Raw genomic sequence first — 16,469 nt, 5'->3', positions numbered from 1 at the left:
AACATTTTTATTGGTCATAAAATTATCCAGCCCTTTCAAAAATCAAGTCTATGAACTATGTGACTCTACTCCTCAGGCTGACTTCATGCTGTGTGAGGAAGTGCTTCCTTTAATGTGTTTTAACTCTGCCTGTATTACTGCAGGCTGCACTTTGGTGTGAGAGGAGGTGGGGGTGAAGTGGCTAATTTTCCTTCTAAAATGTCTGGGAATTTTTGTCTTGGAGCAAACTTCTGGAAATGCACAGAACTCTCACATACACTATATGGCATTTCCCAAGTCAAAGCAAAACAACAACAATCACCACCAACAAAAATATCTGTTTTCCAAATGTGCACTAAAATGAAATGTCAACACTTTGATGAACAGCTTCTGTAGCAAAACAGCATGTATGTGACCAAATGGCAACAGACCACTGTTTACACGAAAAATGAGCATATTGAAATAAAATTACTCTGAACTGCAACATCCCATGCTATTAAAAAAAAATTTAAAAAGTCCCCATTAGAGTCAATAGAAAGCCACATTATCTTTTGAAACCTTGAGCATACACAGATTCATCATATTGACAAATGAGGTAGATGAGTGCTAAGAAAGATCATCAGTATTTACTGTGCTGTGAATTCCTCTCCTAAAACTTCAGTTCCAAGGGGAACACTCACTCACAGAGCCACAGTGGACAGACTGAAAACCACAGAGGTTTCAATGACAAGGTACCTGTGTTCAGTCCAGTGCTCTGGTGTCTCTTCTTTCTCTGGCTGGAGGGATATTTTATTTCCACTAAAATAAATTCTTTCCTTCTATTCAGCACCTTGGTAATATGAGCCTTGACATGATTTACTTCAATTTTCCCATAAATATCCTCTGAACATTAACTTCTATAAATGTATTTCAGGGCGCAGGTCCTTGAGGATGCCTGCACAAGGTAGTTTATTTGTATTTGGAGTGTAGAAAAAAAATGTAGTATTTGTGAATTTCCCCATACTGCTAGTAAACTAGACAAGCTTAATGGTGCAGTAAAAAACATATTAATCAGAAGTTCAAGTCATATTTTTAGATACTGGTAGCAGAGGTTATAAATAAGACAAACCCAACCCCAGCTGAGACTGAATGCTTGAAAACTGACTGTTTCCTAGCTGGTTACTCTCCCCTGCTGAGGACAGTCAAGTCTCAGAAATCACAGGTGACAATGACTATTCAAATTTTTTTTGAATTTTACTTGCAATTCTGAAAAAAACCGAACACTGCCTTTCCCTGTGAACTCACGCATACATGCATTTGAAATAAAGACTTGGGATGCAGAGGCATTTGGCTTAGCAGTCTTGGGTAATTAAAGATCTCTTTCCCCTCTCCTTGGTTCACACCTCATCTAGTACAGGCTCTGCAAACTACCCAAAAATTGTAAACTGCTATTCCAAAAGGTGTACACCTTATCTCCCATGAAAAGCTGTTACATTTTTTTTCTTAGTCAGCTATGAACATTAAATATCATACAATAAATCTGCTTATTCTGAAAGCTCATGGATTTTATTACCTTGGCAACAAAGTGATCTAACTGCTTTTTGCTGCCAGTTTTAGAGTTTTCTGTGTCACAGAAAAAGCCATGAAGAGAGGATGAACAGTTAACTGACTCCTTCCCTTATGCTTGCATCATCAGTTTCTACAGATGAGAGAATAGATACAGTATGAAAATGAGGTCCTCAGTTGCTCAAAACCAGTTGTAGTTAATAGATGAACTGGATTAAAAACAGATTTTTCAGTTTTATGACAATCACCAGCAAAATCCCAGTCAGGAATGGCATTTTGTTTTCAATAAAGAACATTTTTAATCTGGAAAAGAAAAAACAATGTGAAAAAGACAAAATATTTGAACAAAATAAAGTGTTCATTTTTCACATCCATCTTTGGATTTTCATTAACAAATAAGCACCCAAATGCAGTCATCAAAGATTATTACAAATTAATAAATAAAAAATTGAATCACTTCATATGGAAGCTCCTGTAAGACTCCCATTTTTCTTAAATGACTGTGATAATTTGTTGATTGTTTCCAAAGGGAGGAAAAACAGTGACAGTGATTCAGACATCTAATGCTTCAGTGCTGTTTTATCAGTGTCATTGAGAGATGAAAATCTCCCACCCCAGCAGAAGGATGAGATAGAGCCAGTTTCCCACAGAGGCTGTATCCAAACCCTATCAAAACCTCCTCCAACTCCAGAGAACACTTCCATGAAACTTCTCCTGCTCAAATGGAAAGGGACTTGCAGCACCATCTTTAAAATGTTGAAGGCAGCTTGCCCTACTGAAAAAATATATCCAGAGCTTGATCTTTTTCTAGAAAGTAATACACAAACGGCACACCAAGGAGTCATATTAAACATTGTGCAGTGGTTTTTGTACCAATCACAACAGGTAAGCAAATATTTTTGTGTTTTTTCTGTCAATCCTGCAAGTCCAGTGTGAAATATGAAAAACAATAAACTCTCTTTCTAAGTATGATCATGATCAACAAAAAGCTTTGGAGGGAAAACTCTTGTGAGTTACAGCTCAGAAGCCTCATCCATGGACTGCAGTAATAGAGTTAATTTATCAAAGTGAGCACAGTAAGAATCTTGTTGATATTTTTTTGAGTTTACACCAGCCAAAGATAATATTATTCATTAGCCTCACATGGCACTGGTTAAATCTTTATTTAGTCTCCTGAAAAAAACAAATGGAGACTTGTTTTTCTGAATATTTTATGCCATTGAAAGGGAACTAACTACATTAGACTGAATCAAAGAGATTGTTTAAAATTTTTATGATGCATTTATCAGATAGTCAATGCTTTTGTGATTTTTATAATAAGAAAAATAAAACCTGATAGAAAAGAGATATTGGGGTTTACAAGACATAATCTACAAAAATAAAGACATTTTTAAGATTAAGGAGCATGTTTTTGAATCTTTCTGATAGAAGTATAAAATGGTTATAATTCAAAAGTACTATTCCATGCCATGTAGTAAAGATTAAGTAATTAGCATTCCTTTCTTCAAGGTACTTGTTCAGGACTACACCTAAGATTGCTTCACTGAAATGCAGTCAAGGTTTGTTAAGTGCAGGCTTAGTTTAAGATTGTGTATGAAGTTTCTTGGAACATGTGCACTTTTCCCTGGGTAAAAGCTGCAATCAGTACTGGTTTCAACACACTCCACACATAAACTCTGACTGCTTTCCTGTCAGGGTCTGGGTCTCCTCTTCCCCAGACCATCAATATTTAGAATAAAAAGCCAATAAATTTCACTAAGAGAGACTTTTTTTTTCATTTTTCTTGCCCTGAATATACAGAGGAATGAATCATTACCTGAGATTTAAATGTGCATGAGACACTTGTGTTCTGTAGGACCTCAAATGGAGATCTAACTAATAAGTTAGTCATTGAGCTGTGTAAGACACCTTTCTATCCTCTCCCACTCCTCTCTAATTTTTTTACTGTGGACACATACACTTGAGAGAGCTAGAAAATTACAGCCTGAAAAATATTCCAGGCTGGAGCTTTTCAGCTCTGTTCCCCGCCGATAAGCTGGTCCAGCTCAAGGCTAGGGAGAATTTCTCCCAGGATGATAATTTGGTCAAAAAAAAAAAGGAATTAATAACAAAGATAGAACACCTGTTGTGATGTGTGACCAGGCCCTGGGAATGGGGTGTCTTCTCTCTGAACCAATCACCTTTGTTCTGCCCTTGGAGTTGCAAGTCATGCTATTTAAGAAAGTTTGTTTCTGAATAAACTTGTCTCTCTTTCTTATCATGAAAGAAAACCATGTAGCTTTGTGTTTTATTTCTGCTGCACCTAAAGGGTTAATACCCCTTTCCACGGCTACTTTTTACCATTCCTTTTTTGACAGCTCCTAACTTTTCATACCTGCATTTTTAACATTCATTTTAGCACATCGTTTTTTGCAGCCCTTGCTGGTCAGAAGTAGTTACAGGAACCTACCTTTTCTCACAGCTCAGCTTTCTTGCTTGAATTATCAGGCTAACCTGGCACTTTTCAAGAATTGACTGGTCACTCAGATCAAAACGTTAAATATTTAAAGTGGCACCACACCATTCATAAAGTGAAACCTAAAGTGTTTGTTTACTCTCTGCTAATTATTTTAGTTCAAGCAGGCAGACTCAACTGTCTACATTATTAATTAAACCTGTAAAAATGAGCTAAGGACAGGAAATGTTCTTGCTGTTCGCAGTGCTAAGATTAAGCAGCAACTCTGATTAGCTGTAACAGAAAAACCTTTTTCTTCAAACTGCAGCAATACAAAGTTAAAAAAATCATATCAGTTCATATTTCTAAGTGGTTTGGAGAGAAGATTAGTAATCGTGAAATCTCAGATGTTAAACATCTTTAGCAGGTAAAAGTAATGTTACAAATTTACTGGTGTTTGTGGCTATCTTTGTCCTGAAGTAGCAAAGATTCATGTTCTCTAAAGTAGGATGTTTCAACACTAAAATGTTTGAAGGTTTTCTTAAAGGAAAATGGAATGTTTCCCCAAAGGCCATACAATAGCAATATATAATATTCCATATGCAACTTCTACCAGTGATCTATTTCTTTATAACTATATTTTTGCTATAAGAACATCATCATTGGGTTTTGTGATCAGGAACACTGTAATGTGATGGAAACCACAACAAAAAATCACATTCATGCTGAAAAGATTTGTGTGCAAACACAATTAGAGTTATATGTTTTTATATAAATTTTGATAGTTGCATTGCACTACCTGAAGCAATGCTAGATTCCTCAGCTGGTATTTTCCATCATGACCTGAAACTCCATTCCGTTCTGTCAAAAGTTTCCCACAGTGGTTGAGTGTTGATTTGCAGTTTAGGCTAGAAACACTCAAATTTCTCATTTTTGTTAGATACAGGGGGACAGATCCAAAGGGAATGGAAGAGTCTAGGTATAGCTTGCAAAGAGGTGGGATAGATATCAGCACACAGGTCTGTGAACTGCAACTTTTGAGTGTTCCAGAATATACAGCCTACCACTCTGCTGTGTCTCCACAGGACTCTGGAGCCTAATTATAGAGCTGTATGAAAAAGTTCTGCTCGTCAGCAGAACCAGTAGGAGGGGGAAAAAAAAGTCATATTTTTGCACATTCATAGAAGAATAAAATATTTAGGCAGAAAATCATCATTGCTGCAGATGGACACTTACAGAAAAAAAATGTGTAATTTCTGTGCAGCTCTGCTTGTCACTAGCATAGCCAGAATACATTTGGTAACAGATTTAAAATCCAGCCTAGAATTCCTCAGTCACTGCCAGTGGCAAAATGTGCTTCATAGAGTAGCAGTGGTTGAGGATTTCAGGAGAATTCAAGGTGGGGAAGCGGTCCTAAAATGAGCAGCCAGGATTCCACCAAATTTAACATTGCTGCACTTGCTTAAGACAGCAGAGAATTTGTCTCTTGATGGTTTTGAGTCCTTCTGAGTAAAGACTAGCCACAAAAGCCTGATGACAATTACAAGGCAAAATGTGAGAATCTGACCCTATTGAGGCAATGAGGAAAGAGATCTAGAAGACACATTAAAGAGATGCACAAACTGTTAATGAAAACAGCAATCAGCAACTGCTAGTGGCCAATAGATTTTAACTTCTCACTTTCATTACGTTCAAAAAGACACTCTTTAAATGCATGCTTTGAGTAAGAAGGAATATACTTAAGAAAGCTACTCTATACCCAGAACATTTCATATGGGTAACTAAAGTATTTTTAAGAGAAATATAACTTGGCAGCATGATAGGCACGATACCTGGTTCCCAATGGTGCTCAGGTGAGAACTTTTACCCAGTACATAAATAAATCTCAATAACCTAAAACAGCATTTTGTGTGTGTGTTGTGTCACCCTCCACAACACCAATAGAGAGATTATCCATTTGCAGGTGCAGATCTGTGACACAAAAGGTGAATAATTTATGTGGACTTTCCCCTTCTTCCCCTCACTTAGCACCATGCAGAGAACAGGGGATTCATCATTGCATGGTTCTCACAATTTCTGCTCTACCTGGCCTGTGTTTGCAGCCACTCAGTGGAAAGCCTTGCTCTTAAACTCAAGCTATAGTGACCTGCACTTTCAGCTTTGGATAAGTGTTTTTCTCTTATGCTTGTTAAATGCAGTGTGAATTTTATGTGAAAGTGCCTTTTTTCTTATTCCTTTTTTCTTTCTTTTCCCTTGGCATCATCTAATTTGGCAGTTCTTGGAGTGCTAGAGAGTCTCTTTAATGTATCTCAAGGCACAAGGACTCTGACTTTCATGCATTAACAGAATACATTTATTTGCTGTCTTTATATGTGGCAATGGGAACTGATGAAGGATTGTGTTCTCAATACTTCCCTCATCTCCTTCTCTGTCAAATTACAGAAAAGGCAAACCAAGCATACAAATTAAGAAAACTAATTTCATGCCAGCCAATATGTGGGAAAACCTCAGGTGATGAGGAACAGAATAAAACAGACTACACTGAGAAGTAATAATTATAGATAAAGACACAAATCCTATAATATCTTTATAGACTAGTAACTAATAAATGAAAAATAAAAATTAGTATAAAGTAATAAAAATCTCCTGCAATAGGACCTTCTGTCCATAATCTGACAAAGTGTCTGTTTCCTTAAACAATGAAAAAGGATTTCTTCCTATATCTCTTAGTTACTTTAACATCTGCCCTATATGGTAAAGAATTAAAACAACTCTATGTTACAACTCCATGTTTAGTGTGCTTGATGTTAGAAGCAGATTTTGTTCTGTTTAATTTTTATTTCCAAGTTAATGGATGAAGCCAATTCAAAGAAGGTTAGTCTCAATAAAAACCCTTTGTATTTGCTTTGCTGTTACATTACTGCAATTCTATAATAAACCCAGAAATAATAACAAAAAGTCCAAAATCACTGCCTTGCATATAGCTATTTACAGTCCATTTTTTGACACTGCAAAATATTCCAGATCTTATTATACCACCTACAGGTAGTTTTTAGATAAACTCTTGGGATCTCCTGAGCTTCTCTGGTACTCTACTGTATGTTCCAAAGAGCAAGCGTGTCCATTACAGATTTCAGAAGTTTCTCATAACCCACACTGCTTTGACTTTAAACCAATCCTCAGAAAAAGTCTGCTAGTTTTTTTTTTGTTGTTGTTGTTTTTTTTAATCTTAGATAATACCTGAAACTAGCATGCTGTTTTTGATGTTGGCATTATCTTCAATAAACATTAAAAGTGTTCAACCGACTGTATTTTCTCATATGCCAGCTTTTACTTGATGAAGAATGTGACATATGAAAACTACTAATCATTTTCTGTTGAAGCAAAATAACAAAAAGCTATGATAAACTCCTTTTTCTCTCACACATTATTCTCATTCACAAATCCTATAATCCTATGTAATCATGCACATATTGTCTATAATTTCAACATATTTTTGTAAGCTTTGAAAGAAATCCTTGGCAAATTCCTTTATATTCCTTTACAATTAAAGTCGTGCTGATTTAAAGGAACTATTTTGCAAAGATTGACAGAGAAGGAATCTTGATAGTAATTTATAGATCCTTAATGAAAATTTACAGATATACCAGACATGAGGTAATGACCTTTCAAGAGTAGAATCTTTAGTGCTCCTATACACTCAGTGCTCTCCGATTTTCTCAATCTGTATTTATTTTCTAGGGAAGAACTTTGGGTTTTGCATGGTTTGAATCAATCAGTCTGTCTTGTTTCCTTCTACTTTGTAGAAAATATGCAAGAATTTAATCCAAATTCAGCTGAATTGCTCTGCTTTGGTGTTGCTTATTTTTTTCCAGTTGTTGATTAATATGCCCCTTGTGCAAACATCTTCCTCCTACCTGATGCCTTCAGTAATGTCTCAATTCGTTGCTGATGACATTCAAATTTCCTCCAGAGATGCCTTTTGAAGTCACAAACAGAGGATTATGCCCATCAGTGAATGACTCAGGCACAAAGTGATTGATAAGACAAATAAATACTTAGATCTTAGCAATCAGTCAGTTGTGATATGCAAGGGGGAAAATAAAACTGCAGATATTTCAGCTATATATCATGTTTTCTAAATTTTCTTTATATTCCAATGTCCCTCTTAATAAATAATCCTCCCTGGTTATCTGATCTGGAATATATTTTCAATTATGCCTCTTCTCAAACCTGTCACAGTCAGTCTTCCTCAGTCTGAAGCTCTTTCAATGTCCAAGAAATATCTTCCTAAGTCCAGACAGAGGAAATACTATACAACTGGTTTTGAGTTGAAAAGCTGTGCACAGACACATCAGAGAGACTTTATGATATCAGAGAAGTCATGGCTTTATTCCCAGATTCCCCGAGCTGAATTTTATGTAAGCAACAACAATACATGACACTGCATATGTTACAGGGGAGTAAGAACATTTTGAGCCTCTTGTACAGCATGAGACAGAGAAATCAGGACCTTGTATCACCTCAGATGAGCAAAAGTCAAAAGCCAAACAAAGAATGAGATCATGAATTATTTATTTTCTTTAATTCATTCTTTTTGGAATGACAAAACAATTAAAAGGTTTTAATAAGGAGAACTTGTCTTTTAAAAGAATGTCATGTGAAAATACATATGCTTGCTTTTAACAAGTTTGATCTGCATGAAGTTATGGTAACCTGAAGAATAAGTCAATTTAGAAAACGGGTCTGAAAAGTACACATTTGAGAAGCAATTGTGGACTGCTGCTACATTCTTCAGACTAATTTTCAAGACATTTTGTAGCATATATGTGTGATCATTACACATGTCATAGTGTTGCAGATAGTATCTTGGACTTTTTTTCTGGTGTGGGAGGTGATCTTGAAGACATCTGTACATGATCATGGCACCATGGTTGTGAAACACAGATGTCTCCCCTTAGCTATAAGCTCTTCAAAGGTCAGAAATAACAGCAAAAAGAAAAGGAAGTTTTTGAGTTAAGCCATACGTTCTTTCGTTCTTTGATTCAGGGACCATTTTTTGTTTACAGCCCTCAGTGCAACACAATCTTGATTTATGATTATCATGCCTAGTTACCACTATGATGATAAGGTTTATAATGGAATAAAGGACCTTGCTAATAAAAAATAATCTAGGGCAATCAGAGTTCTGATCTAAATAATATTTAGTACAGACTTGTGATGTGAACTAGATGGTTGAGGCAACTGCATTTTAAAGTGGCATCTGCATTCTTTTAAATATATGTGAACAGATGTACCTACAAGCTAAAGTGAAAAAGAAAAATCTAACACTTATATATACAATTGTTGAACTATACATCAAAGTGACCTATATAGTAGGTACAGGAAAATACCTGGGAGGGAGTTCAATTTTTAAAGTGCCACTATACATACAAAGTTTAATATCATTGATTTGGTCCAGAAAAAGGGCTGTAGTACAATACTCCAGCCATTGAATGTGTATAGGAAATAAATTAGTAAGCATAAGAAAAACAAATCGAATGGAATTTTAATTTATCTCTATGTCTAAAACTTCAAATGCATTTTTGTTCTAGGCATACTAAAATTCCTATATTGGAACATGACAGTTCCTGAAGTTGTCAGTATATTATATTTCATCCATTCTGTATATCTTGCCCCTCATCCAAGCCATCACAAGAATAAATATAAAGATAAATAATAACAATGATTACATCGCAGTAATATGAACATCACGAAGTTGAATGACTTCATCAGACCAACAGTGGTGAATATTACCCAAGTGTTCCAGCTGTCCAGAGTAATTTCTTGGAGCGTCTATAATATTTAACTTTTGGAGAACGCTCACTGTGAGAATCACCCCAGACAAAGAAGTAAAACATATACTGTGACTTTGTTGACTCATGTTGGTGTGGTTTTGCTCATTACACTTCAAGTCTATGTGGAGATTGTGAATACCAAGAATAAATGTCATATGAAAGTCTGTGGAGTAAGCTAACAGTGACAATGGGTCATCTTTCAGAACATATGATATATGTGTTCTTAAACAGTTAATAATTAATCACTTTTTCCCAAAAAGTAAATTTCTGTTAATATCCTTGCCATTTACCATTTAGTTTTGAGGGCACATTTGTGGAGAGAATATTGCAGCAAACTTATCTTCTGAATATATCTCTTCATGGCTAAGCAAGAATTATAACATTTCAAGTTTAGAGCTTGAAAATCTTCTCAAAATTTTATTATAAGGGCATTATGCTTTTAGATCAGCTTCTTCTGTTACTATGACCAAACAATCTTCATTTACCTGCCCATCTGTGCAGCCACTACTCCTGGTTAAATATATAGCAGAGTGGTTACAAATTATAGCAGGAATGACACAGCTACAGGGAAATATCCATCATGTACTCAATGAAGACTATAAGCCCAACAAAAATAAAGTGAGATTTGTGAATTCTTGCAAAGTGATGCTATTTGGTAAGGGAAGACACCCAAAAAACTGGCCTGATACTATGCCTATATCGACTACAAAGCTGTATATTTAACCTTGATCAAAATGATTTGAAGGCTAGGAGTCCCGATGAATATATAAAAAATCTTTAACTGTTAAAAACGGAACATTTTTCACTCACAAAGAGTCTGAAGCCAAAGGCCCTGTATGTTGAGTGAAAAGTTGTCACTCTTTACCCCTCTCAGGAACTGCAGTGAACTACCTGCAAAGTTTGTCTGCTTTCAGCAGCTGAAGGCTCTCCAAAGACAGCATCACGTTTTAACACCATTTACAAGAAAACCTTTAAGAGCATGCTGAAAAAGGAAATTCCCAAAAGAGGTTTCTGATGGATGGAAAGAGTTTGATGTATTTTCTATTTCTAGGTATGGGAATGGAGACGAGTTATCAATTTTCCCCAAGACTGATGTGTAAGTTTGGTCCTGAAGGAGATGTAAAGAGGTGAGCTATGGTGATGTAACTAGTACATGACAGCATGCATCATTCTGACATAACCTCATGGCTCTGTAAGCTTAGGAGCTAGTCTACACAGAATAAGTATGAGCATGTTGTGATCAAGAACATCAGCTGTAGCATGGATGGAAATTCTAATGTTTTATTACATGCACAACATACAGAATCTGACATACTATTATTTCCCTTATTACATATCCACTTGCAATACCTTAGCATTGATTTGCCTTTATGAAATACAGTGAGAAATCATCCTGAACTTCCTTTTAGAAACTAGCACATAAGAAAAGATCAGATTTTCTTATGGTTCACAAACTTTGGTTCACACATACTTTCCTAAATCAGCCAAGAAATTAATTATAAAAACAAACCAATTGCATTTCCTTCCACTAACTAGAAAATGTTACTTGTTGCTGCTATTCCAGCTTGCAATGACACAGAATAATTGCTCTTCTGTATATATGTGTGTGTGCATAAACACATCTATACATACATACGCACACATTATGAGGCTTTGAAATCTTTAAGCAAAATAAGAATGTACTTATCTTATAAAGTTCTATCAATTTCATAATTTGCAAACCTATCCCTTAATAGAGTGTTATTGATCAAAATCGGTCAGGAGATAAGAATCTCTAGGGAGTCCATCACTTCCAGAAAGAGTATTTTTCCCTTGGAAAGCACTAAGAAGTTGGTGATTCTGAAAAAAGCATCAGAGAAGCCATGTACATAAGGTAGAAATTATAGTGTGAAGCACCTACCAATATAGTATTAGCAAGCAAATGTCTATTTCACATTGATTCTCAGGGAATCAAAAATGCAGCATAAACTGTGGTGGATTTTATTTAGCGTTTCAGAGTACAAGAAATTGTTCAAAAGATTGAGGTTGTTCTGAAATTGAAAGTGCAATGCAGAAGCTTTAGCAGGAGCATAAGGAGGGAGCAGACCAACAGTGGCAAATTATGCAGTACCATTCATAGGAACTAAAATCTGTGTTTCAGCCTACAAGCAGAAAGACAATACCAGTCAGAAGAACTACTTTTTTTTTCGATGCCACTGAACCAATCAGCTCAGATGGCTCAATACCTTAGTAGGCATATTCTTAACATATAGATTTCTATGATGTCTTTTGTAAAGACATGGATTATTATTTTAAAAAAATATTTATATCACTAACCTAACCAGAAAACTTCCAGTGTGATGAATCTGTTCAGTGGAACAGATTTTTCTGTCTTTCTAGCAAATCGGATTTATCCTTTTTGAACATACCAAATTTGTAACAAGCAGGATGGAAAACTGGATCTCACACTGTCACTTAAAGCATCATACTTTTAACCTCCTCTTTCCATACAGAGCTCTTTACCTTTACTGACACCCTCTGGTCCCTATGTCTAAGTCAGGTTTGAATTCATTCCAGCACTCCTTCAAAAATTTACTCTCCAAATCAATATTTTGTGGAGCACAGAACTGGACATTTTCTGAAACTCTCATAAATCATATCACTGATTCCCCAATAGTTCACCATGTCAGCAACTTATTCAGGGGACTCAAGCAAATTTGCCAGTCGTGATCTTCCTGTATTGAATCTGTGCTAGCAGTCCTCCAAGTTATGCATTTCTTAAAGTTGCCCTTTATTACTTTGTAACACAGAGCTTGTAATTGCACCTTTTATCTTAGGTCTTATATTTTTCCTCAAGACATGTTTTCAAAGCTGCTTTCTTTCAATTCTCAAATAGAACTCAGCCAGTGAGATATTTTTATTTTCTTTTTCCATTCTTAGTACATCTGCCCTCGTCATAAAATGAAATTAAGATCCCTTCCCCTGATATTTTTACCTAGACTTCAAAATATGACCTTCAGCTTCATATTGAACAAAACTAAAACCTACACTTTTTATCTCCCAACTCTCCATAACTATCTTCACACTTTCATGTCATGCTCTGCGAGTTCTGACTTTTTTTTCATGGGCATTTGCTTTGTAAGTGTATGAAACAGAAGTGCCACATGCTCAATAGTCCACTTATAAAACTACTTAGCTGTTTTCACCTTCAAGAGTGCTTAACACTTCACTCTCCTTAATATATTTACTGGCTCCCAAAACTTTGTCTTCTTAGCAACATCTTCTAAATGTTCCCAAAGTATATCAACCGTATATCTCTACTGAAGGCCACCGTACATAAAACATTCCTTAGTTACAATAGTTCACATCTCATTTTTCTGTGTTCCTTTCAGCATACCCCAAAATAGTAAACAAGCCTCTGTTTTCCTGCACAGCAAGATAGAGAAGGGGCTGCAGGGGAGAGGTTGGGTTTGGGGTTTTTTGTTTTTTTTTTTTCTCTTTGTTTTACTTGAAACTTAGTAGGTAAGTGTTATAGTAACTGAAGTCAATTTATTAAATACATTTTTAGAAATTCTACTAGGGCATTTGATAGCTTTTTTAAGTAATGGCCCACTTATTGCTAATTCTTTCAATAACTCCTGTAATAATATTAATCAGAATGAACTGATCTTGAGCTAATATTGATTGCCATAAAGTACTTCTGAAGGAGTGGAACTATAACTCAGCAAGAATTAAAGGCACTTTTATTAATTGGAAAATGCCACTCAAATTTTAATTATCAGGAATCCCCCCTTAGCTTTTGGCTAATAGTGAGTGTGCAATTTATTTTTAGTTTCAAACTTCAAGGTCTTATCAACAGCTCACTGAAGTCTAAGGGAATGTTGGAACGCCTCAAAAAAAACCCCAAAAACTGGCACCAGTTCCTTCATATAAAAAAAAAAACAACCAAAAACAACTAAAATTGTATCATTCCAAGGAAGCATTACTTTTTAAACAAACAAACAAACAAACAAACAAAAAAAAAGAGCTTTGAAAAAACTTGAAGCTACATTTCTGAAATATTGCAACACATAGAAAACTTAAGTCCTAAGTACTCACATTACACTATCTTGTCTAACTTCTGTTACATGAAGTTTCTGAGCTTAAGAGAAATGCAGCTAAACACCTGAAGAAGTACAGATACAGTCATGGATATATTTTTTTTAATTCTATTTAAAAATCTTAAAAAGACAATTTAATGCTCCACGTCACAATAACTCTCAGTTCATCTTCTAGCCAGTTCACAGGCATTCCACATGGTCTTATTAACTGTGCTCACATCAGAGAGGAAAAATCAGTGTATTTTTATGTAATTCTATCTCTGCCTGTCAGCAAATAAGAAGAGTCCTGGCACTGTACTTTTCTAATTCCAGAGATAACTGTTTATCCCAAAGCCAAGTATCATTCAAAACTCCAAAACAACAAAACTTTCAGTACATCACTATAAACTCAATACGCTGGGCTATTTCCTTATTCACCCTCAAGCATTAGCATGGTAGCTCTCCCAAACATAAAAAACTAGCACATTTGAATAGGCATTCCTTCTCTGGAGTATGTATTTGTACTAAAAGCCTCACATCTCTCTTCACAACTCATTCACTGCAGTAGTTTGCTCCCTAGTTAAATGACAGGAAGCATATAACAGATCACAGTAATTTCTGCTTCAACTTTTCTACTCAATTATGACAATTTCAACATAAGATTCAAAACAAAAAAAAAAAGCAAAACACATAAACCTGCAGCCCAAAAATGGGATCTCTCACCGTTGCCGGCTTCACAGTAGGCTGCTCACAGAGATGCTGCGATGGATATTACAAGAAATAATCTGCACACACTCCAAAGTCTAACCAGGAAAATCAGTGCCTGGCTGGGGGAACGGCAAAGACACTTACCGCTGCTGTGGCACCGTCTCTCTCGCCCTGACTCTCAGTCTCTCTCTCCCATCCTCCTGACAGCCTCAAATATAGCAGTCCCTTATGGTGCTGAGCCTGGGGGAGCAGAGGATTGCAGAGTTGGGTTTTTTCCCTTTTTTCTCTCTCTCTCTCTCTTTTTTTAGACCATCCAGAGGTAGTTCTCCAGAGCCGACCGCCTCTCCCGCTCGGCTCGCTCAGTGATGGAAAGCCCCAGGTGAAGGCATCCGCGCCGGCAGCTCCCGCGAGCCCCTCCCGGCCCCGCCGTGCCCCCTCCCGGCGGGGGGACCGAGGCGCCTCCCCCGGCTGCTCCCGGGGGGGCGGTGGAGCCTCTGCCCGCCCCCGCCTGCACGCGTGTGGATGTACAGATGATGTGGATGTGTGTTTATGTGAGTGCCATCTCGCACCGCCGCCCGCCGCTCGCCCCTACCCCTAGGAGCGCAAGGACCCCCCTCCTCCCGCTCTCCTCCTCCTCCTCCTGCTGCTCCTCTCCGCGTTCCTCCCCGATTTTCTCCTCTTCACTCCTCTGCCCTGGAGCGGGAAGGCAAGAGGGCAAGTTGGCGAGCGCTGTTCTCTGATCTCCTGCTCCTCTAACCCAAGACACCAGCTTCTTCCATCCACCACTTCCATCCTCTCCTCTCTCCTCATCCCCTTCCCCACACTCCTCCCAGGCGGATTTGTTTTGTTAATTTTTTTTTATTATTATTTTTTAATGCGTTTTATTCCCCTCCAGCGGTTATGACCCTCCCTACCCCCGCGCTCTGCAGCCGGAGCCGAGAGCCCGGGAACCCGGGAGCCGCGACTGCTGTCCGCACCGCACCGCACCGCACCGCACCGCCCCGCACCGCCCCGCACCGCACCGCCCCGCACCGCACCGCACCGCACCACCCTGCACCGCCCCGCACCGCACCGCTCCGCACTGCCTGGCTCAGCACCGCACCCGCTCCTTTACACCGCGGCTGCTGCCGGCACCGCACCGCCCCGCACCCGCTCCTTCTTTACACCGCGGCTGCTCCGGCCGGAGGCACACCCGTGGCAGCCAGCACTCGGCCGGCAGCCAGGCGGCCGCGGCTCTGCAGCCGCTCCCGTGCCTGTTCCCTTCCCCACCAGGCAGCCGCGTTCAGCCGCATCCCCGCCGAGCAGCCGGCAGCGCCCCGCCCCGCCCCGGCCCCGCGCCGCGCCCCGCGCCCTCCCCGGGGCAAGGCTGCCGGCGCCGCTCCGCCACAGCAGCGTCCTGACGGGTTTCCATCGCATCCATACATACATCTAGTGCGTTCCCACTCTTTTGCCTCTCCCTAATGGCTGTTCTCAAGAGCTAAGCCGATTCTAATACTTCCTTTCTTTTTTTTTTTTGTTTTGTTTTTGTTTTGTTTTGTTTTGTTTTGTTTTCCCCCCTCTGGCAATGACAACTTCTGCTATAAAATTTAATACTTTTCTGGCCTTCTATGTTTTGCTTTCATTGCCTCCCCCCCACTTTGCCTTCCACAACTAGTTAAGACTCTTTTTTTAACTTACACATTGAGTAATTATTGTACAGTTCCTATTCTCTGAGATTTTTCTCTGCTTCAGCGATTCCATTTAAATGGTTTATGCTTTTTGAATCTCTGTGGTGTACAAATATGTGTGTGTGTGTGTGTGCAAGCATTTTTTCTTTACTAATTTTTAAAAACTGATCTTTATGTGGTTTAGATTCAGGAGAATGAAGATTCTGGATTAATTCTGGAATTTTCTGGGGGTTCTCACACA

At 38.1% G+C, this 16,469-nt stretch overlaps 1 protein-coding gene across 4 annotated transcripts in view; it reads right to left on the bottom strand.

Annotated features, from left to right (window-relative positions):
• The window catches only part of CNTN5 (contactin 5), a 609,016-nt gene extending 594,047 nt beyond the window's left edge, over window positions 1–14,969 (bottom strand). For 2 of the 4 annotated variants that reach the window (XM_088159402.1, XM_088159404.1), the window contains exon 1: window positions 14,706–14,969. The gene's annotated coding sequence lies outside the window, so the exon portion shown is untranslated. The other 2 variants (XM_088159405.1, XM_088159403.1) reach the window with 2 other exon arrangements.
• Window positions 14,970–16,469: the final 1,500 nt, after the last annotated feature.

This window comes from Sturnus vulgaris, chromosome 2 (genome assembly GCF_052056855.1).
Source record: "Sturnus vulgaris isolate bStuVul1 chromosome 2, bStuVul1.hap1, whole genome shotgun sequence".
In the NCBI taxonomy this organism is placed as follows: domain Eukaryota; kingdom Metazoa; phylum Chordata; class Aves; order Passeriformes; family Sturnidae; genus Sturnus; species Sturnus vulgaris.
The sequence above is the reverse complement of the archived record's forward strand: the minus strand, read 5'-3'. Positions and strand labels throughout refer to the sequence as shown.